Genomic DNA, 23876 nt, shown 5'->3' on the forward strand with positions numbered 1-23876 from the left:
TGCAGGAACAGGCTACCATGGTGCGGATGCACAGAGTGTCTATATAGCAGTATAGCAATGTTAGCATGTTGTCAGCTGTAGAGTGTAATGATATGCTTGAAGGTGTAGCTGAGCAGGCATGATGCATTAAAGCTATGATTGTCATTGTAGTGTTGTTTACACCAGTGTTGGTTCCAATTGTGTATTGTCCGGCCACATGCAACTTGGCTGATGTGTGCAGTATTGGCAGCATGTGTTAGAGAGTAGACAGTATGTGTGGGATGTGTGTAGCACAGATTTGCAGGTGTACAGTTGTGAACATGGTGGAGGTGCACTGTCTGCATGTACGTGCATAGTGGACACATGGCCAGGGTGACATGCTCTGTATTACACAGTAACATTCCATAGTTTCTATTGGTGGCCAGTATGCATTGTACTACACACATTCCGGAACCTGACTACACATGTGTGTATGACATGGTTTGACACTGTGCTGTGGGTGATACTGTTACTATCTGTCATTGTTTTGCATTCTGGTAGTATACATCACTTCAACAGCCTGACCATAACCAATCGTTAGATGATGTCTTGACAACCGACACACAGATGTAGGACACAGAGTAACATTTGGATCCTTCATGTACTATACAATGCCAGTACCACTGGTATTCACCTTCACCCATTACTGAGACCACTCCTGTTTGGCATATAGCTCTCTTAGGTACAAGCAATCACAGTAGGGATATGTCCGTCCACGTCTGGTAATGCATACTGTGGCCTATAATGCATTCTCCAGATGACACACACATCCTCCACAAGGGTATCATACAGACAGATACCTGTTGTCAAACCCATGCTGTAAAGCCTTAAGCCAAACTAAGCATAGTCATCCACCTTTAAGGAACATATTATCCCCACAGTACCACATAGGTAGTAGCCACCAACATGATGAACAGGTACCAATGTGTGCATGCAAACAAGTGTTATGTCATCTCTCCTTTGTTAATCACATTTCCAAAGGTATTTTGGAATCCCTTGGTGGATCACATAAGCAATAAGGGATCTGCATGCATATCCACATAGTTTGTTCTACACCTGTTATGAATAGTCATCATGGACAGACTTTGCTGCGTTTGAACAGGTCTGATATATACCTCGGCCATAGACCCTCACTCACACATTCTAATAAGAACTGTAATGACTTTGTGTGACACAGATGGCCTAGGCCAGGGATCACTGCAGTGGCTGGCCTTGTCACAAGCATACAGATGTGACCTAAGGTCTGGGAAGCAACAGCACAATCTGGCAAGGATGACAGCTGTGTTCTTGGAGAAAGCAGGGTTCCCACACATGCAATCATTGAGGTAACATGTACAGACATGTATCTGACACACAGCTAGCTCACATGTGCAATGCATACTGATATGTCATACAGTGGCAAAAGCAAAACCCACAACACATTGACCAACAGTGTCACACACTCACCAAGTGCAGGATTCAAACCCCTACCTAACTACTTCACGATACTAGAGGAGTATGCATTAACACGATGCGCTTTGCACATTACTGGGAGCTCTCTTTTCTACAGGTATATTTGTAGTATGGTAACATCATCAGACAAAGGTTAGATTACCACTTTTGAGGTGTTTCACTGCTCTCCTAAAAGGTTGTTCCTTCCCAAGGAGAACACACACAAACACAGCCGTCCTGTGCAGGATTCAAACCCTACCTAACTACTTCATCATACTAGAGGAGTACGTATTAACACAACGCGCTGTACAGATTACTCAGAGTTCTCTTTTCCACAGGTATATTTGTAGGATGGTGACATCATCAGACTTGACAAAGGTTAGATAACCACTTTTGAGGTGTTTCACTACTTTCCTAAAAAGGTTGTTCGTTCCCAAGGAGAACACACACAGTTGTCTAGTGCAGGATTCAAACCCCTACCTAACTACTTCATGATACTAGAGGAGTCCGCATTAACACGACATGCTATACACATTACTTGGAGTATTCTTTTCCACAGGTATATTTGTAGGATGGTGACATCATCAGACTATACGAAGTGTGTTACATTAGGTGACATTAGATGGCATACATTGAAGGAATGTCTAAACACTTTGGCCATATGATCATCAAAAGTGAGTTTACTATCTACCTGTGTCCCCAGGGCCATAATGACTTTCTCCGTACATGCTGGATTACCACCTATGTGGTAATTTGTGTGCACTTTGTATTACCCAAAGGGGATGACTATGCATTCTTTGCCATTCAGCTTGAGGGCATTGTTTTGACACCATGTATCTGTCTTTGTAAGACACTTCTGGAGGACGTCTGTGTCAGCTGTACAGTCAATTATGGACCACAGTTTCCAGTCATCTGCAAACCTGTTCAGCCTTACACCTGCCATGCTTGCCTGTACCTCTGAGCAGTATCGACTGAACAGGTGGGGTCCCAGGACCAAGACCTGTGTGATGCCATTTGTGACTGGCTTAGAGTTGGACATGGCACCTGCAACTATGAACATGTGTGTTTGATCTGTGAACCACTTGGCCACCCATCCTGTGACATAGCTGTTCATGTTCAAGCTGGTATACCGATGACAGAGTGGGTAATGGTGTGGAAAGCCCTTAGTGAGGTCCAGGTGGGCTGTGTGGACTACTTTCACCTCCATCTATGTTCATGGTAACTGTTTTAAATAAGTCAACTAGGTTTGGGAGCCAGGCTCTGCCTTTAACAAGGCGAAGTTGTGTAGAGTCCAGTGTCTGGAGATCTCCAATGTCTCAGTGTATGGGTTCCATGACGATTTGCTCAATATCTCTGTAGACCAGGCTGAGTACACATGTTGGGCAATGGTTTCTAGGTTCTGTTTTGGCACACCCTTTGTGGAGCTGGATGACTGTTAGTGTATACCATTCTTTGGGTACATAGCCTGTGGTACACTTGAGTCTGGACAGTGAATGCAGGTGAGGGTGTAGTTCCTTATGGGCCTAGTGTAAGACATAGCCTGGGACAACTTACAGTCACATTGATGCTATGTTCTTAGCTTTGGTGAGGGCTATCTTTACCTGCATGTCCATGACGTCTGGGTCTCTGCATCCTTCTGTGATGGACACATGCCCTTTTGGGGGTGATGGGGGGGAGTTTACACTGAACTTGTCCCCCTGGGTGTGGGCAATGAAAGTTGGTTTGGTGTATGTCATTACTTTTTTCAGTTGCTGACAGCATATGTGGAAGTTGACACCTACATGTCTGGTATAGCTACCGAAGGCTTTGTGGTTGTTATTCTTACATTCCTTGGCAATTTATCCTTAGAAACTGTCCTTGGATTATTTTATGAGCGATCATTGTTTCATCCTAATAATGATCAGTGATGCCTTTCCTTTAGTGAAGTTGGCTCTAGCAGGTGTTAGTTTCCTCCTTCTCTTGTCTAGCTTATTTATGGGCAAAGACCACCAGATTGTTTTCTTATTTTTAGAGGAGTGCATCTTGGTTTTATTTGTGATGTCTTGATCCATGCATCCCTGTAGATGCTCATAGGATGCACTTGTAAATTATTTGGCAGAATGTATACCATTATCCTATAGCAAGAGGGCTTTGGAACTTTCCACTTTGGTCTTGGGAAGTGTGCAGTTTGCTTTTGAAGATGTCTTCACAGTGGTTTCATTGACTGGGTGTGGAGGCGGGATGTGGATGTTCAGTGTGATTACTTAATGATCTGATATTACCAGCAAGGGGTTTATCTCTGTTGTGGAACAGGTGGAACACTGGTACCCCATGTTGGTGATGATCATGTCCAGTATGTTGTCACCTCTAGTGGCCATGCTGACCAGCTGTTCCAGGGTGTTAGAGTTTCTTAACTCTAGGACACATTGGGCAAAGGACGTTGTATATGAGTAATTCACCCACTCAATGTTTGGGTAGTTGTAATCTCCTCATATAATGGTGTTTGATAGGACCTTTATATTTGCCATGTTCTCCAGAATACTGAGTGAGGTTCCTGAGACAAGGTACATGATCTGTAGCAGGCTACAATCTGATGGGCAGCTTTGCCCAATGTTAGTTGCACTTGCATGGTCTCCAAGGCCTCATGCTGTGCCAGTAACCTGGAAGTGTGGATATCCATAAGGTAAATGGCTACACCACTTTCTTTTGTATTTCACTCATGGTCTTGGGTCCAAAAGTCAGGGTGATTGTAAGTGTTTTACGTGGATCATATCCAACAGCTGTATGTTTGACATAGCTTTGTATGTTAGGCAGTGAACACCTCTAAGTAGGAGATATGCAAGGGAGTACGGATGGAGCATTTTGCAATGGTCTGTGTATGGCATGTATTTCAGTCCACTAATGCTCTTTGTGAGGTATTGCTGCTGGCTTTCCAGTTGTTGTAGTTGTCTTGTGAGGTACATAGCAACAGTGGTGTTGTACTCTTTTATAGTTCTAGTGAGTGGTGAGTAGAGGGGAACAACGTCTTCTTTTATTCTGCATGAGACACATTTTGTGATGAGGTGTGCCACATAAGAGGGTTTCCTGACTACTGTGGGAATGTGCTTATCACAGTTGTATCCACTGTCCACCTGTGACCCAGGGTCTCTTCTCACACTTACAGTGTGAGGTATACTACCACCTATGTTGTAGTTCTTGGCTACAGAGGTTTTAACAAAGGTGATGATAATGCACCTTTTGGCATTGAGCTACAGCCCATGGCTTGGACAACAGCCATCTGTCTCAGTGAGGCCCTTTTGTAGGATGTCCACATCTTTAGTGTTTACAATGATGGCTCCTAGTTTGCAGTCCTCTGGAAACTTCAGTAGCCACAGAACTTCCATGTTAATGTTTACTTCAGGGAAGTAGATACTACACAGCCTGAGAAGTTATCTAGTCCCATGGCTGCTGTGATACTGGCTTCAGAGAGTGTTTTTTACATGTGCAGCCATGATGACAGCAACTTTGCAGTCTTCCATTATAGACATGTGCTCTTTCATGGGTGAGAGGGGGGTAAAGTTAACACTGATCCTATCTGCCAGGATGTTGCCAATATCAGTTGGCTCTGTACATTTAGTGACATTGAGCTGTAACTTAGAACAGATCTGAGTGTAACCATGACATGGACCTGTCTGTTGGACAGAGATCTCCTGCGTAGACAGTATGCAACAGAGTACAGCTTGAGTTACATTCATTCTTGTTGCATGGGGCAACTATTTGAGGCCAGTAATCCTCTTGTTAAGGTACTTCATTGGTCTTTCTAGCTGCTGAACGTGCCTAGTCAGATTCATCACAAGTGTGTTGTGGTACTCTCTGACAGGTCTGATGACTGCTGAGTAGTGGCAACCTCCTTTGACCTACATGCACAGACCTTGGCAATTTGTGTGTACACATAGCAGGATTTTCAGAACACTTTGTGAATGTGTTTCTGGAAGTAGAGATGACTATACACATTTGTCCATAGATCCCTTATTATCACATCCATATTTAGCCTAAGTGTGTGAGCATGCCTAGTATGACCTTTCAGTATCTTCCTGCCTGACATTTGTTTCATTTCTTTAAGTGTGTGAGCATGCCCAGTATGACCTTTCAGTGTGTTGCTGAATGAAATCCACTACATTTGTTGGAGTGTGTGAGCACGCACAGTATACACATTTATACTATATGTGTATGGTACATCAAGGTGTATTTTTACAGCAGGGCTCACCTTTGTGTCATAGATCAACAGGGATCATGCTGTGCCTGCAGGGCTTCCATGAGACACTTTGCACAGACCTATAAACATTTCTACATACAGGGCGGACAGCTATTCTTTGTACATTTCTACCTGTGGGCACACCGGATTGTTACTGTGGGTGTACATAGGATGTGGGTTTCACCTGACACTTATACACATTTGCTGTGCGTGCACTGCTATGTACAGGACACCATTACAGTCTGTACTGTTGCCTATCGTACTGGCATGAGGCATACTACTGTACTACAGATCTTAGCGTCCATTGCCACATATATTAGCTTGCGACTTCATAGCCTACACAACCCACATCACAACGCCTGGCCTGATGTTCTCTGTCTGCATAGGCGTGTGGGTGAGGTTACCCATTTGCCTCATTAGGGTCATGATACAGCATTGCTTTGTGTTTGCATTAGTGTACAATTGTCCTGCTGCGTCTGTGCCACTGTAATGCTATCATGGCTTAGTTGTTCAGTACTGTGACTATAGTGCACAGTATCCTGGGTTCAAGCCCTGTCACTGCTTTTTATTTTCATGCTGGCCAGACCAGACTGCTTAAGGAACTGTAAAGCAGATATGAGCATGTTTACCTGGCTTTGCTCAACTTTGGCCGACCTTGGCCAACATTGCACGAGCAATTTTGTTTACATATGCTAGATATTGGTAAAAGCTGCTTAGCACTGCTTTATATTGCTTAAAACATGGCAATCATGCCTCAGGTGGTGCTGCAGGGCTGCCTATGTCAGATGCACATACTACACTCCCTATACATGTTTGGAAACAGGTAGTGTCAAGTTAGGCATCCCTTTTATTTTATGTGCGAGTCAGAGAGAGGTATCATTTCCAGGGTTCCTACTGAGCCAGTGTATGTGCTATGCGTTGCCTCTTTGTCAAGGACAAGGCATACTGGGCACGCTTCCTTCTGCCTACTGGGGCAGGCTCAGGTTGTTCCTCCTCCAAGTCACACTGTGCCTGTGCAGGCCTTGGCAATGGCGGAGGGCTGTTTGGCCCAGCCCCATGCTGTTCCTGCTGCAGCTGTTTTTGCAGGATCATATTGTGTAGCATGGCACATACCATAACAATTTGGGGACATGTAGTTGGTGAGTACTGCAAGGCTCCACCAGATGTGTCCAGGCACCGAAACCATGACTTGAGCATCCCAAACACATACTCGATTACATTTCGTGTTTGTGCGTGTGCCTCATTATGGAGTTCTTGTTCAGGTGTGTGTGCATTTCTGATGGGTGTCATCAGCTACGGCTCCAGTGCGTATCCAGCATTCCCCATTAGGTGACTGCCAGGGATGTCCCCATTTGCAAATGTCTGGTACAGCTGCGACAGATGCCAGATATGGGAATCGTGGTAGCTTCCAGGGCAGCCAGCACACACATTCAGTATTATGCCCTGGGCATCTCACACGACCTGGCAGTTGATGGAGTGGAAGCCCTTGTGGTTGATGTAGGCCCTACCCTGCTCACCAGCTGGTGCTTTGATGTGTATGTGCGTGCAGTCAATTGCACCCACTACCTCAGAGCATTCCACTATTTGCTGGAAGAGACGCATATTGCTGGCCAATACCTCACGGGAATTGGGGAAATATACATGATCACTGACATGTGCTGACATGGCATTCAGGAACTGGTGCAGTACCCTTGATGCTGATGCCTGTGAAATCCCCATCATATCACCAGTTGGTCTCTGGAAGGTACCTGTTGCTAGTATTCGTAGGCCAACACATACCTTGGTTTCCACTGGGATGGGTTCCCCTCTGTTGGTTCTGTGTGTGAGGTTGTGGCTTGCACAGCTCAACAATTTGCTGCAGGAGCTCTCTGTCCACTCTATAACGCTCCACTATCTCCACCTCATGTAACCCCTGGTAGGTTACCCTGGGTCTGTACACTCTTCTCTGTCTCCTCACTGTGGGGTGTTCAGCAGCATTCACAAGGGCACCACCCTCAGCATCTTGCACATGTTGCCTTATAACAGCAATGGCAGCCCCTAACATTTTTATGTCTCAGTTTAAGCTTTTTAAGTTTTCACTTCTCTTTGTTGACTGCAGTGTTTCTGAGAAAAACATGGGGGAATGTTGTTTGCAGAGCTTTAGGTGCTGGGCTGGGCTACTGTACTGCATGTGTAATTGGCTGATTCTGATTGCTTTCACCTGGCAGGTCTGCTAGTTCTCCTTGGTTAACTTCCTACTACTTCTTTTTCTTCCTTTTCCCTTTCTGTTTCCAGAGGGGGCAGCACTGCGCAAACAAGTGCAAACACGAGCACACAGGCTTAGGTGGGTGCACATTCATGTATACTAGCTTAGACGGCCTAACACAGGCTTACAAGCGTGCACAGCTGTGCACACAGTCTTAGATGGGTTTACACACACAGTGTAAGTAGCTTTGCAAGAAACTTCAGTGATAGCCACGGCATACACCTTCAGTTTCTGGATTTCAGTTTAGACAAGTGTAAACACACCTCTTTTAGTCCTGAGTAACTCACAGCAAACACATGCCACTCTGCTCCAATCAGCTTACAGTCTTTTTGATACATACCCCCTCATGATGTCACCCATCTTCTACTCTGTTACACCCCTTATCCTACTCTTGCACTCTAGGGACATGGTTCACATAGCAGGAAAAATTGGGATTCACTATCCTTATCCTCATTTGCATAGGATTGCCTACTAATGCTTGGTTACATCTCTCAGACTGAGCTTCCCCCCCTTAGCAACCTCTACTCAGTAGCCATGTTGTCTTCAGCATGCCATTCACTTGCATGGCAGATGAATATTTTGAATAAAATCCCCATTTGTAGCTTTTATATTTTGTTTTTCTGGTTTTTAGAACATTGGAGAACGAGCAAAAAATATTTTTTTTTTATTTTGCAATGGAAAAAAATGCCAATGGCCGTATATTTGGCCATTGGCATGCTTCCTCAACTGGATGCTTCCTTTATTTGGAGCTGTCATGGCTCTGTTTTGCTATTTGCAGAACGGTACTCAGTTGCCAACTGAGTACATTTCTGCAAATAACACTACTCTTGCTCGGACAGGTTAGTGTTTCCTGGATCGCAAATTTACCTCATTTGCATAGCTTTCAGCAGCAAATGAGGTAATTTGAATAAACTAACCCTGTCCATGCAAGAATCATTTTAGGAGCTCTCTTGCACGCCCCTGCTGTCTGTTCCTGGATCACTTGGCAGACATGTTGGCAGCATGGAGTCTTACTCTAGTCTTAGACTCCATGCAAGCCTTCATGAATCTGGCCCACTGTGTTGCTTCTCTCTCATGGTCCGAGCTACCTGTAGCCTGTGTACTCCAGTCCCAAGTGAACCGACCCTCTCTGAACTGACTATGCTGTCTGCTGTGTAACTTGAAAGAAGCACTTGCCTTTAAATGAATTCTGACAGGCTGGCAGGCTGCTGATGTCATTGCACACTCCTCTGCACATGGTGACATCAGCAGAAAATTGCCGTGGGAAAAAAATTTTAAAAAAAGCTAGGAAAGAATCGTGAATAAAGGGGGCAAATTGGGAATTCATGGCACCCCATTCTTTGGACCTCAAAACCAGAAAATCCCAAGGAGTTCAGTAAAGTTGAGAGGTATGGTGTATCCTTTTTGTATTTTGATCTTAAGTTTAGTAACTTTCTTTTGCATTTCTATTAAATCTTTGTCCTAGTGCTTTCTCTTATTAATAAACCAAGATAAAGCCTTATCATAGATGTAAGACTTTAAAGAGTCCCATATAAATATTTCAGATATATCATCATTAAAAGTTATATCTAGAAAGGTTTTTATCTCATTTACATAAAATTCTCTAAAATCTTTCAGGTTAGTTATATATGAAGGTATTCTGGTAATAGACAGGTTAAGTATTTAACTAGTTTGTTAAAAATAATTGCAGTGTGATCAGACAGTGGGCATGTAATCACTTTAACTTTATCTATCTTTGTTATTATGTCATTTGAAATATATACTCTATATATATTCAAGAATGAGTCCCATGTCGATATGAATAGTGTTTAAAAAATAGTGAATTTAGCTTTGCAAAATTGTTGATGTCTTTAATAGCAGTTGTATCAATAAATTTCTTAAGAGCCCTTGAGGTGGCAGTTTTTCTGTGTTTGCCTCTTACATTTTTATCATTGTCATCCATGATACAATTAAAACCACCTGCAAGAAGTAAACTAACTTTATAATAGTAAATAATATCTTCAAACTGATGTTTAACTGCTTTAGCCCTATACCAGGTATCCAATAGAGATTAACCAGTGTATAAATCTTTTTATTTATTTCTAATGACACTAAACAAAACATGCCAGAAGAATAGTAATATGTATTAATAATTCTTGCTGTTAAAATAGTATTTCTAAATAGGATTGCTACTCCCCATTTCTTCTTTTTCTGCTTATAATGAGAACTTACTAATACTGTGTAGTTATTAACATTTAATCTGTTTATATCTTCTTTCAAAAAGGTGAGTTTCTTGATGAAAAACCATTTGTGGTTTACACAAGTTAAGATATTTAAATAAGATTCCCCTTTTAACATTATTATTTAGCCCATTGTTAAGAGATAAACAGTTCATATTCATATTATGATATGGTTAATAAACAACTAGTCATGTTCAAGATTATGGAAAATTATTTATGATTTTAGAGAAATGCCAGATGTTCATGCTGTACAGCTATATAAATAATCATGTCAGACACCAAACAGTGTAAACTTAAACACAAAAAGTACTGTACTGAAGCAAGCCAACTCCCAGTACTATGAGGTTTAAAACCCCATGCTTGGATAAAAAAAATATCCTAGCAATCCCTCTATTTTTGCCTACCATCTGCATCAGAGACCTTAGCTATCTAAAATATTCTGTCCATATTAAAATAGATATATCACAAAAAATGCAAGTTCAGCTGTAATTGAGATCACTATGAAATTCTTGAATAAAAAAGTAACTATTAACTAAACAAGTTTATATATGACTTAAAACAGTAAATGAAACATCCTTAACTAAAGTATTAGAATAGGTGAATAAAAATAAAATATATATTATTCTTCTCTTTTTTCATCTTTTTCATTTTCATTTCATTTTATTATTTATTTAAAAAGAATAAGATTAACAGCAACAATACATAAACTTCAAAAAAATATGTTAAGATGAAGGAAAGCAAAAAATACTAATATCATTCAACATATATGAAGATATACGTTCTAATAAACAACTGTGCTGTTGATAGCAATAATATTTGTAAATTAAACACTGAAAACATTGAAATGTTAATACACATGCAACAATTAAAAACAGAATTGTCTATTAAAATTTTTAAGAATCATTGTTTATGCAAACTGTAAAGAAACTTTCATGTGCACTAGCTTATAATGCAACTAATTTAGGGTAAAAATAAAACCAATTCCAAAATAAAATGTCAGTGTGAAAAAGATTCAGCAACCACTATTAAATAAATCGACTAGAAATCATCCATATATATATTCGCCCTAAAGTATTAGTAAAAAACAAAAAATATATATATAGCATTGAAATTAACAGTTTCCCTTTAATACCCATGCAGACATAAACAATGTAAAATGAACTGATATAATATAGACATGAAATCTTTAATACATTTCAACATAAATTTATTATCACTATCTTTATATGTTCAGGGAACTTATGATCTGCATGGTGTAGATCCATTGAAACAGTAAACAAAACTTTTATCAGGATTGTTTATAACTACTTACTAAACAGAATAGAATGGAATAGTATAGCAGCAAGTGGTAAAAGTTCAGATACAAATATTGTGGAAGTTTATATACTGTACCCAAATGTATAACTTCATTCTTATTTATATTAAAATGAGAAATATTTATCCTGCATGAAAAAATAGAATATACTCAGTAGTCATAAAAAATAAATTAGACCTACCCTTCTCCATATAAGTATATTGTAAAAAATACTCTTACGTCCTTAACATCAATTCAAAAGGCTTGCAAATGTTCAAGGCAAAATGCTTGTTTAAATATAACTTATAAGCATTTGCTTTGAATCTCTGCTTCAGAACATAATTTTTTTTAAAGTTTAACTTACCCATTCTCGGTTTGCAAGGGTAAATAGTATCATTTTCACATTCTGAGGACTTTCTGATTTAAATCAAATGTAAATTGCTCAGATGCAGCATCTAACCTTATTGTTTAAGTCATCAGAAGCACATCTGAAGCATCTGAGAATGTTTGCACATCCAAAATTGAGTAAAACATTTCAGAGAAGGGTTTAAGTGAATAATAACATCTCATGAGCTCAGCAGGAATCCTTCGGGATGTAAGTTGTCAAAATAATGAGATTAAATGTGTCTCAACCATGATAGAAGTAGGAAACTAGATATATAATGCAGATTGTGTGCATTTTAAATACTAATGAAATCGAAATAGTTAAAGCAATATAACGAACACTCCATATTCATTCAACCGATGCATTCTATACAATAGTGACTACTTTTAAAAGATTTTAAGTTCATAACAGAAAATAAAAAAAAATAAAAAGTATATAACAGCATATGATAGTTCCATTTTAAACCACCAGCAAAGCTCATCTATTCATAGAACAAGCCTTTTATTATAACTATTTGTTTAAAAAAGTGAAGATATGAAATAAATTCTAAGGATGTGCTTATTAAATATTGATATTTAAACCAATCAGTACTGCCTGGTACACAGTTATTTGAAACTAAATGTATAGTATGTCAAGGAAGAAAGAAAACATATAATGTAAAGAAGGAAATGTTTAGACTAAACACATTAAAACCCAATGGTTTTGCTTTACTCTTTTGTGAAGTTCTGAAGGTTGTGTTGCTTTTGTTTAAGGTTCAACAGTATCAATGTAATACACTGTAAATGAAATTAAACTTCTAAAGAAAGGCAATATCAATGTAAAAGTAGATGATCTGCAAACAAAGAAAGTTAAAGTATTATGTGTCCTTTATTTTTTTTTATTTTTTTGTTCCGAAGATTTCCATCCATTCTTTTCAGCATGCCTCTTAAAAGTACTACTACTCCAATGCATGGCTTCCACTTGGTCCAAGACATTGTTATTTAGTAAATACTGTGCAGCCAAATCCACTGTATCAAAAGTTTTTATGCCTTCAGAAAGGAAGAATTTCAGTCTAGCTGGAGACAGATGTACTTTAAATTGTTTCTTTTTTAATGCTTTTATAAAGGGAAAGAATTCTCTTCTTTTAAAAACCACAGCTGAAGAGTAATTATTGTCAAATCTGATTATAGAGTCCTGAAATTTAAATGGTGAATTTGCCCAAGCAGTTTTAAAACAAGTTCTTTATCTTGGCTGGAAAAAAATAACTCTTATAAATCTATGCTTATTATTTGGCTTGATGGATGTTGTTGAAGAAGCTAGAGCTTTATGGGCTCTTTCAATGCCATATGAAAGAGATTCTGGTAAGTTTAAAATGTTAGGAATCCAGACTGTTAGGAAGTTAATCATATTGTCCCCTTCAGATTTTTCAGAAATTCCATATATGCGCAAGTTATTTCTCCTAGATCTATTTTATAGGTCTTCCAACTTGTTCAGTAAGGATGTATTTTGCTTTAATAAAAATTTCACTTGGAACTCTTCTTCAGAAAGCCTGTCCTCCACTTCATTTAAAGATTCCTCTATAGCTGTAATCTGGGATTTGTGCAGCATAATTAATTCCTGTAGTTGTTCCATTTGTTGAATACATTTATCTTTAAAAGCATCCAATTTGTTGTCCATTTTGTCTATTTTTGAGGCTAAATCTTGAATGTCAGATAAAGATTGCAGTTCCATTTTAACTCATGTCCTGTGAAGACTACTTGGAATGATTCATGATGAATAGCTGTGAAGTCTGTAACTTATCCAGCTGAAACTGACAGGAAAATAAAATGTCAGAAGATAAAAGTCCCAAGGTTGTCACCCAAAGCATTCAGAAGTAGTTTAATGTTAAAATAGTCAGCCAACTACCACTTTAAACTGAAAATTCATGTCAGAAATAGAATTTAGATAAAAGATCTGAGAAACTGTGCTGCTACCAAGCCACCATCTTGGCCATGCCCCCCCCCCCCCAAGTTTTTCCGGATGGCTTCATGCCTAAATCTGCTGCAATCGAAACTCATACATGCAATTACAAACCAGAGTTGCAAAAACAAAGCTGATCTCATAATCTCTGTAACTAAAACACACTTTTGTAGGGGAGCACCACCTCACCCACTACCTGTCCTTCTTGCTATCTCTGAGACTGATGTATCTCAGCTGAAGGGGGAAAAAAACTACAGAATACATCAGTCTAATTTTTAAATGCAAAACCCAAACATAGCACATTAGTGATTACAAATTAGAATGTTGATCAGTGCTATGTAAAAGTAAGCCTGATAACCCTTCATGAAAAATATTAAGATGTTGAGACTAAGATAAATCCAGATCTTTTAATTTAAGATATTATTTTGCTGTTAGGTGCATTTATTTTGTATAAATCATTAAAGTCATACTCCTTTTTTTAGATAGACAAATAACCCTGATCTTCTAATTGACAAGCATACCAATATCATTAAAGGAAATAAAATTATGAGTCGTGGCTACAGTTATATTAATTGATCTACTAATGACTGGGGAAATGTAAAATTCTGATAGATACCACAAAGTCAGTTTTCCTGACACATTTACTGGCAGCAGCTTTAGAAATCTACCAGTGGTAAAAGAAAGAACTTCTACCAACAATTTTCACTAGCCTGCCAACAAAACTACATTTACACTGAAGAGTGATTGAAAACAGGAGTTTATACCAACTGCTCTAGTAATATAATATGGATAACCTATATTAGCTATGCAGAAATTACCAGTACAATGTCACTAAAGACTTTAGGGCAGAAAGCTATGGTATAGTGAGTTAACACATTATGGGTACCTGTTCTGATTTTTTTTACTAAGCCAAACTATTAAGTGTTCAGGGGGTATGGGCTCCTCATCATGTTAGAAAAAATAATGGGAAAAGGATAGCAAGGTGATGACCATCTGGTTAAGACATTTAACTAAGCAGGTAGAAAGAATCAAATATAATAAATAAGGGAAAGTTCTAAAGTAAAAATAAAGATGGAAATAGAAGTAACACATGAAGAAGAGAAAGTAATATTAATTAGAAATCTAAATCCTGATACTAACCTTACTTATCTATGTGAAATAGACCAGAGTGCTGTCAGAAGGCAGAACTTTTATTTTGTAAACCAAACTGATTGGCACTATATCAGTAAATGGCAGTATTCTATATAAACCTAATATTGAGTCTGAGCTGTTATAGGAATGTAATGACTTTATTTTCATTGATGTAAGAATAACAACATTCAATGAAATGGAAGCACGTTACTTAATGAAATAAATTGCACTGTGAAACAATCCAGTAATATACTTCAAGTGAAAACTTGCCTTACCTTAGATACATGATCCACCAACTTCATTTACCCTAATTTATAACTAATAGTTATGCTCTAAATATTATGCAATTATTTTATGAGAGAAAATAAAAAATAGCTTAAGGACAAAAAAAGAAGGGGAAAAGGAAAGAGAATGGGGTGGGAGGTTATGACAAATTCAAGGGAGACTTTTGTCTTTGATAAGAAACAATATGATAAATAACTCTTGAACACCTAGCTAGGAATTTTCTGATACCCATTAAGTATTTCTAGTGCCTCTCTATGATATCTGGCATGTATATATAAATTAAATCAGTGCTGAAAATAAGTGTTATAGCAAAATATAACCTCTATTCAAGTGCTATATAATAACAATGGATATTTATCCTGCGTTTATGTCACCTATTCTTAAATGTAGGTGAGATTATTACCTTACCTCATATAGCATGTTTGTTAAGGAAAGGAGCTATGATAATTGGTTGCCTAAAACATAATTCCCCAGCAAAAAATGGCTTGACTTTTAAAAATACTCAAGACAAATGAACAAGTGGTGGTACAGGTCTTAAGTAAATGAGCACAAAGCAAAAATAAATAAATAAAAATATTTTTATTCAGGGAAAAACACCCTTATATCCCATGAGCAGTGTTTCATCCCTACATTGCCTTACTTTATTACTCTCTCACTGTGCTTTGGAGGAAGAGAGGTCTCCAATGCAATAATATATGTCTTACTCTTTCTCCATGTGCCTGGTAACTTGGAAACGTTAAAGCTCCATAAAGTTCAGTGTATGAAAGAAATTGTTCCTATATCTAGTTGTTTATATATATATATATATATATATATATATATATATATATATATATATATATATGTATATATAGTTCCCCTTCAGAAGGTCGAATGGCTGAAATCTCAAAATGCATATGGTCGAGACCAGATGCTCAAAATTTCAGAAGCTCGACCTTCTGAATGGGGATCAGCATACAGCGCAGAATGGGAGATTTCCCTTTCTGCGCTGTAGTGTGATCTCGGAGTTAGAATAAATAAGCAGTGGGGGGGTGTGGTGGGGTGCAGGGGAGATTGACCCCAGCAGAAACACTGTTTTGTGCTTTCTTACTTTTTCTTTCCCTTTCAGAAGGTCGAGCTTCTGAAATTCGAGCATATGGCTTCGGCCATATGCATTTCAAGATTTCAGCCATTCGACCTTCTGAAGGGGAACCATATATATATATATATATATATATATATATATATATATATATATATATATATATATATATATGTGTGTGTGTGTGTGTGTGTGTGTGTGAGTGTGTGTGTGTATGTATCAGGTTTTCAAGACCTCACATGCTGAAACTGTGTGCAGATCTTACTTTGTAAGCAGTATGTTGCAGCATTTTGGTTTAGTTGTCAAAAATATTGCATTAGTCAAGTCATTTTTTCATAGCACTGAACTCAGGCCAATGTAAGTACTGATTTGTAATGACATGAGGTTTCATATATTCATGGGTTTATACTAGACTAATGACAACCAGGGTCTTTATACGTCTAGCAATGCAACCCAACCCAGTTTTGTCCCTGAATATCTTGGACCTGTATGTAATGGAGTATGTTAGTAAGAAGGTCGCTAATAGTTATGTAGGGTGGGGTATGCTACTTGGAGATTAACTTACTTATTGTTAACCTCCGTCTATCAGACACATGGAGGCCAGACCTGGGGTGTAGCTGTGATTTCCCATCCAACAATCAAGGTTTTGTTTGAATAGTGTCAGTGACTGATCTCTGATTCACATGGATGGTAATCTTTTGAAACACATATCAGTCTTTCCAGTATGCTCTGTTTATGACACAGGTAAAGTTCAGGTCCTTGAATCTAGTGTTTCTAATGCTGTTTGCTTTACGGATGTACAAGAGATCCATCAGAGCTGGATGTGAGGATGCCTTACATGCCAGGCATAAATCGCCTCTCAGTAACCTGTGGAAGACTCTGTGCAGAGACAGGGCCTTATGGCGATCTGTGTAGGATAAGATATTCACACCCTGGCTTTCTATAAAGGAATGATTATGTACCCCCTACAGCTGCTCTTCTCATTGCATCAGAATTGTCTCCTGGCTATATTTATGTTCTTGGATGTGATGTAGAATTAGTCTGACCTCTGTTACCGATATACTTTTATTCATATGTCCTCTTAATGTTGCACTATCACAGATATTAAGACCATTTTGAGGAGCTTCATTAGAAGGGTATTTTGTCACATGTGAAAATTATTACCAAGTGTGTTTGTAGTAGAGAAAGGTCTGCTAATGATTTTCACGTGCATGGTAACTTTTATTTGGGGTCAAACCATAACATGTATATTTGTGAGAATTATTGTGAGAATTACTTAAAATTACTAAATCTATTAGACTGAGATGGTAACCCAGCCACTGGGGATGCACAAGCCAGTGTATTTCTTCGTGCTGGTCCCAAACCTGGATAAATGGGGAGGGTAGCATCAGGAAGGGCATCCGGTGTAAAACATTTGCAAATGACATATTTGGACAACAATATAGATTTGCATACCGGATCAGTCGAGGTCCAGGTTAACAATGACTGCCACCAGTACTGTTAGCCAACAGGGTGCTAGCAGAAACTGGGCTACTGTTGGCTGAAGGAGAAGAAGAGCAGGAAGAGAGGAAGATGGTTAGAAGTGTGGTGGTGAGGGTAGGAACTTTGAATGTTGGCAGTATGACTGGTATAGGGAGAGAGATAGCTGATATGATGGACAGAAGGAATATTGGTATATTGTGTGTGCAAGAGACCAGATGGAAGGGGAGTAAGGCCAGGTGTATTGGAGATGAGTTCAAATTGTTCTATCGTTGTGTGGATGGGAGGTGAAATGGGGTAGGGGTTATTCTGAAGGAACAGTATGCCAAGAGTGTTTTGGAGGTGAAAAGAGTGTTGGATAGATTGATGTTTATGAAGCTGGAAATTGATGGTATAATGATGAATGTTGTTAGTGCATATGCTCCGCAAGTTGGGCGTGCAATGGATGAAAAAGAAAAATGTTGGATTTTGGTGTGAGTTGGATGAAGTGATGATGACTGTACCCAAGGGTGAGAGAGTGGTGATTGGAGCATATTTCAATGGGTATGTTGGTGAAGGGAACAGAGGCGATGAGGAAGTGATGGGTAGGTATGGTGTTAAGGAGAGGAATGCAGAAGATCAGATGGTAGTGGATTTTGGGAAAACTATGGACATGGCTGTGGTAAATACATATTTTAACAAGAGGGAGGAGCATAGGGTGACATATAAGAGTGCAGCAAGATGCACACAGGTGGATTATATCCTATGCAGGAAGGCCAGTTTGATGGAGATTGGAGATTGTAAAGTGGTGACAGGGGAAAGTTAGGCAGCATAGAATGGTGGTCTGTAGGATGAAATTGGTAATCAAGAAGAGGAGGAGGAGCGTGATGGCAGCACCAAGGATCAAATGGTGGGAATTGAAAAGGGAGTTCAGGGAAAAGTTCAGTCAGGCAATAGGTGACAGTGAAGAGTTACCGAATAGCTAGGTAACTACAGCAGAGCTAATTGGAGAGATGGCTAGAAAGGTTCTTGGTGTGACATCTGGACAGAGGAAGGAGGACAAAGAGACCTGGTGGTGGAATGAGGAAGTACAGGAGAGTATACAAAGAAAGAGGCTGGTGAAGAAGAAGGGGGATTGTCAGAGAGATGAAGAAAGTAGACAGGAGTATAAGGATATGAGGTGCATGGCAAACAGAGATGTGGCAAAGGCTAAGGATAAGGCATATGGAGAGTTGTATGAAAGGTTGGACACTAAGGAGGGAGAAATGGACCTGTACAAACTAGCTAGACAGAGGGACTGAGCTTGAAATATGTGCAACAGGTAAGAGTGATAAAGGATAATGAGGGAAACATACTCACAAGCAAGGAGAGTGTGTTGAGCAGATGGAAGGAATCGTCTGAGAGGCTGATGAACGAAGAGAATGAGAGAGAGAAGGTTGGATGATGTGAGGATAGTGAATCAGGAAGTGCAACAGATTGGCAAGGAGGAAGTAAGGATAGCTATAAAGAGGATAAAGAATGGAAAGGCTGTTGGTCCAGATGACATACCCGTGAAAGCATGGAGGTGTTTAGGCTAAATGGCAGTGATGTTTTTAACCAGATTGTTTAAGGAAATCTTGGAAAGTGAGGGGATGCCTGAGGAATGGAGTAAAAAGTGTTTTGGTACTGATTTTTAAAAATAAGGGTGATGTGCAGAGCTGTAGCAACTGCAGACAGATAAAACTGATCAGTCACAGCATGAAGTTATGGGAAAGAGTAGTGGAAGATAGGTTAAGAAGAGAGGTGACAATTAGTGATCAGCAGTATGGTTTCATGCCAGGAAAATGCACTACAGATGAGATGTTTGCTCTGAGAGTGTTGATGGAGAAGTACAGAGAAGGTCAGAAGGAGTTGCACTGTGTCTTTGTGGACTTTAAGAAAGCATATGACAAGGTGCCTAGAGAGGAGTTGTGGTATTGTATGAGGAAGTCGGGAGTGTCAGGGAAGTATGTAAGAGTGGTACAGGATATGTACAAGGGTAGTGTGACAGCGGTGAGGTCTGTGGTGGGAGTGACAGATGCATTTAAGGTGGAGGTGGGATTACATCATGGATCATCTCTGAGCCCTTTCTTATTTGCAATGGTGATGGACAGGTTGACAGTTGAGATCAGACAGGAGTCCCTGTAGACTATCATGTTTGCAGATGACATTGTGATCTGTAGTGAGAGTAGAGAACAGGTGGAGGAGAGCCTGGAGAGGTGGAGATATGCTCTAGAGAGAAGAGGAATGAAGGTCAGCAGGACTAAGAATATATGTGTGTGAATGAGAGTGAGGATGGAAGAATGGTGAAGATGCAGGGAGTAGAGGTGGTGAAGGTGGATGAGTTTAAATACTTGGGATCAACAGTTCAGAGTAATGGGGAGTGTGGAAGAGAGGTGAAGAAGAAAGTACAGGCAGGATAAGTGGATGGAGAAGAGTGTCAGGAGTTATTTGTGACAGATGAGTACCAGTAAGAGTGAAAGGAAAGGTCTACAAGAGGATAATGAAACCAGCTATGTTATATGGGGTTGGAGACAGTGTCATTTACAAAAAGGCAGGAGTCAGAGCTGAAAGTGGCAGAGTTACAGATGTTAAGATTTGCACTGGGTGTGATGAGAGTGGACAGGATTAGGAATAAGTATTTTAGATGGTCAGCCTAGGTTGGACGGTTTAGAGACAAAGCCAGAGAGGCAAGATTGCATTGGTTTGGACATGTGCTCAGGAGGGATGCTGGATATATTGGGAAAAAGATGCTGAGGATGGAGCTGCCGGATAAGAAGAAAAGAGGAAGGCCTAAGATAAGGTTTATGGATGTGGTGAGAGAGGGCATGCAGGTGGTTGCTGTGACAGAGCAAGATGCAGAGGACAGGAAGAAATGGAAATTATCTGCTGTGGCACCCCCTAATGGGGACAGCCGAAAGAAAAATAAAAAGATTAGACTTAGATGGTCAAAAGCTTAATAAAAAATGTAATGGGAAAGAAGTTAAAGAAGTCACAAAAGATCACTAGGAAAAATATGAGTAGTACCAGGAATGGTAGTTGAGCTACAACAAAAATGGATAAATACAATTAAAATTCAACTGTCATGTAGGAGGTACTGTTTAAAATGCATAAATAAGTTTAAGTCCTCCTCAGACATCTTGGAGGAAATTGCTACACTTTAAAGAGTTTAAACGCTGGGTCACAAAGCTGGTTAATAAAGCCCATGGGTAGCAGACACCAGTCTCATTCCAAGAATCCTGTATAATTAAATGGCTATCTTTGCTGTTAGAATCATAAGCAGAGCTGCATAAAACTGGTCTCCAAATAAAGACTCCCCATCCACATAAAACAAAGCTCATCCCTGTCCAATTTCAAGCAACACTTGGATCTATGGGTGGGAAACAAATTATTTACCACAGAACTGCCCCTTTACTACCAATGGACAAAGGAAGCTCATAGATAACTTATCTCATGCATGGGTTCCCTCAAATTACCTATTGTATGATCCCAGTTATTCTCGTTAAGAGTAATATACAATTATTAACCATGGAATGGATAAGGCCAATTTCTAAAAAAAAAATGGGATAGGTTAATTCAAGCAGAAACAGGGAAACTGGTTAGGCTTAAAATGACCCTAAAAGGCATCTTGCCTAATGCTTACCTACAAATCTGTAAGAGATCTTCAGACTGGAGAAAGACTCTGAAAGGTTTCTTTGAATATTATGCCCTGTTCTTTAGAAACAGGTAAGATTGGAACTTGTGATTGTGGAAGCTGTGGTCTGTGCCTTACAGAGATTTGAGTATAGAAAAGAGCATGGCAAAATCACACGCGCGCACACACACACACACGTGTTTGTGTGTGTGTGTGTGTGTGTGTGTGTGTGTGTGTGTGTGTGTGTGTGTGTGTGTCATTAAAACACATTTTGTTGTGAAAAACAGTGTCACAATTGATATAAAACACATTTAATCTAAAACATGAATTAATTACATTTGATAATAAAACATGCAAGGCTATAGAGAAGCACTTCTGATGTGGCTTTGGATTATGGGATTCTCAGTGTAAATTAGTGCTGATAAATATTTCTGCCTTGTAAATGGCCACTGTTATGATATCTCTTCATCTCTAAAAGTTCACCTTTCTGCTCCAGCAGTGATTCAGTTTGCAAGCTGGTAAGTTTTTCTTCTGGATCTCACACACGGCATAAGCACACCTACAAACAATTTAGAGTTACCAATAAATCTACTACATGTCTTTGGGATGTGGTAGGAATTGCCAAGTGAAGATTTTTATGAAGATTGCCCCCGACTAAACTTCCACTTATGGACCATATGCTACATAAAGTTATGTCAGTAAGATTATGGCATACATGTAAAGACCCAGAAATGTCAGGGCATGTATTTAAAAAAATATATATGAGATTGGATTTTTAGTGAGAAAGTTATAGCTAATATATGTGAAGCAAATATGGGCATATTGTTGTACTGGTATTGTAAAGATATGATGAATAAGGAAGACAAAAATGTTAATATAAAATTGTTTGGGATATTGGAATTTAAGGATAGCAAGGAGAGAATTGATATTATCAGATGTTATAAACAAGATGAAAATAGCTATGGAGAAAAGAGTGAGGAATCAGTGAAGAGAAATTCATTTTTCTTCCACAAACTCTTTTCCTGTAGGTAGAGATACAGGTAAACTGATACAGAGGAAAGCATGGAGGAGTAGAGAGGAGAATGCAGCTTATGGACAATGTGTCTGCAGACATGGACTTAATTCAGCAAACAGTTTCAGATGCAGGAACTGTTGAAAAAAACTGCAAATTACTGTTTTGGTTAGTGAGGGTGGTTTTGATACTCAGCAGTTATGTATATTGATAAATAATTTGAGGCAGAATTATTAAGCCTTTGCATTTTTAGGCTGTAGATATTAGACAATTTATTCATTTAGGAAATGAAAGTTGTGAGATGCTACCTCTGAATCATTTGAAATACTGGAAAAATTATTAACATTATTGACTCTTAAAAAGTATTACTGTCCCTTTATAGAAAATATGTTTCTGCTGCTTTACTGCTGCATAAAAATAAATTGACTGTTGAGTTCATTATTGATATAATATTGGAAAAAGATGGTAAGGACTATTTTTATTGTAAGGACATTTACTTTATTTAAAAAGTATTTGCTGACCAACATCTTTGAACTAGGACATAAAATTACCTTAAAGGAAGAAAATAATGTATTGAAACATATAATTGTTTAACTGATGAATTCATGAAAACATGATGAGAATAATGAGGGATAATGTTAAACTATAAACCATATTGCAGATATTACAAGTTGGAGGACCATAAGTGGTTTGGCTGTTAAACTAGGCTTCAAGACAAGGAAGGAAATGTACTGGATACACAACAAATTACTGCTACAGAACATGTTCACAAAACAGTTTAATGCAGAGACTAGATATGGGAGAATCTGAAGAAGAATCTGTAAATATGGAGAAATAGACACGATAGGAAAAAAGTGGGTTAATAAAGAAAAAGAAAACTGATGTGTTATAGGTTATGATAAGTTAACAATAAAAGAAGGAGAGGTGAAAGGTGTGTTCACTGAAGGTGGCTGAGACAGTAAAAGAAAAAATCTAGAAAGACTGAAAACAGCAAGGAAAATGGGTAACTTTACTTGCTAGCAATAAATGTAAATAGAATTTGAAATGCAGTAAGAAGACTTAATATTAAAAAGACACAGAAATGTGAATTTTGATGTTTCATACTTACTAGACAAAAGAGAATATTATAAAAGAGATTACTTATGTAAATAGCAATTCAAAACTCCATGGGGAGGGATTATGGTATGCAAATCAGAAAAAATATGCATGTTGTGGGATTGTTATGCTATCCAGGACATTAGCATTTAATGTACTATATGAGATAATTGTAATTTCAGGATGACTGATTATTTTAGATTGAGTTATTAAGGGAAGTATTTTGTGATTAATAGTAGTGCATGCATGAAAAAATGGCAAGGATAGGGCAGATTTATTTTTGGTGTGAACAAACAAATTATAATAATAAGTGATTTTATATGACCCATAAGAGGAAGCAGAAGGGTTGAAGGAAAATACAGATAACATGGGAAATGATTTTGTCATCTACTCAGATTCTTTAAATGAAATATACCCCG

Source organism: Protopterus annectens, chromosome 4.part0 (genome assembly GCF_019279795.1).
Source record: "Protopterus annectens isolate FY-2018-M chromosome 4.part0, PAN1.0, whole genome shotgun sequence".
In the NCBI taxonomy this organism is placed as follows: domain Eukaryota; kingdom Metazoa; phylum Chordata; order Ceratodontiformes; family Protopteridae; genus Protopterus; species Protopterus annectens.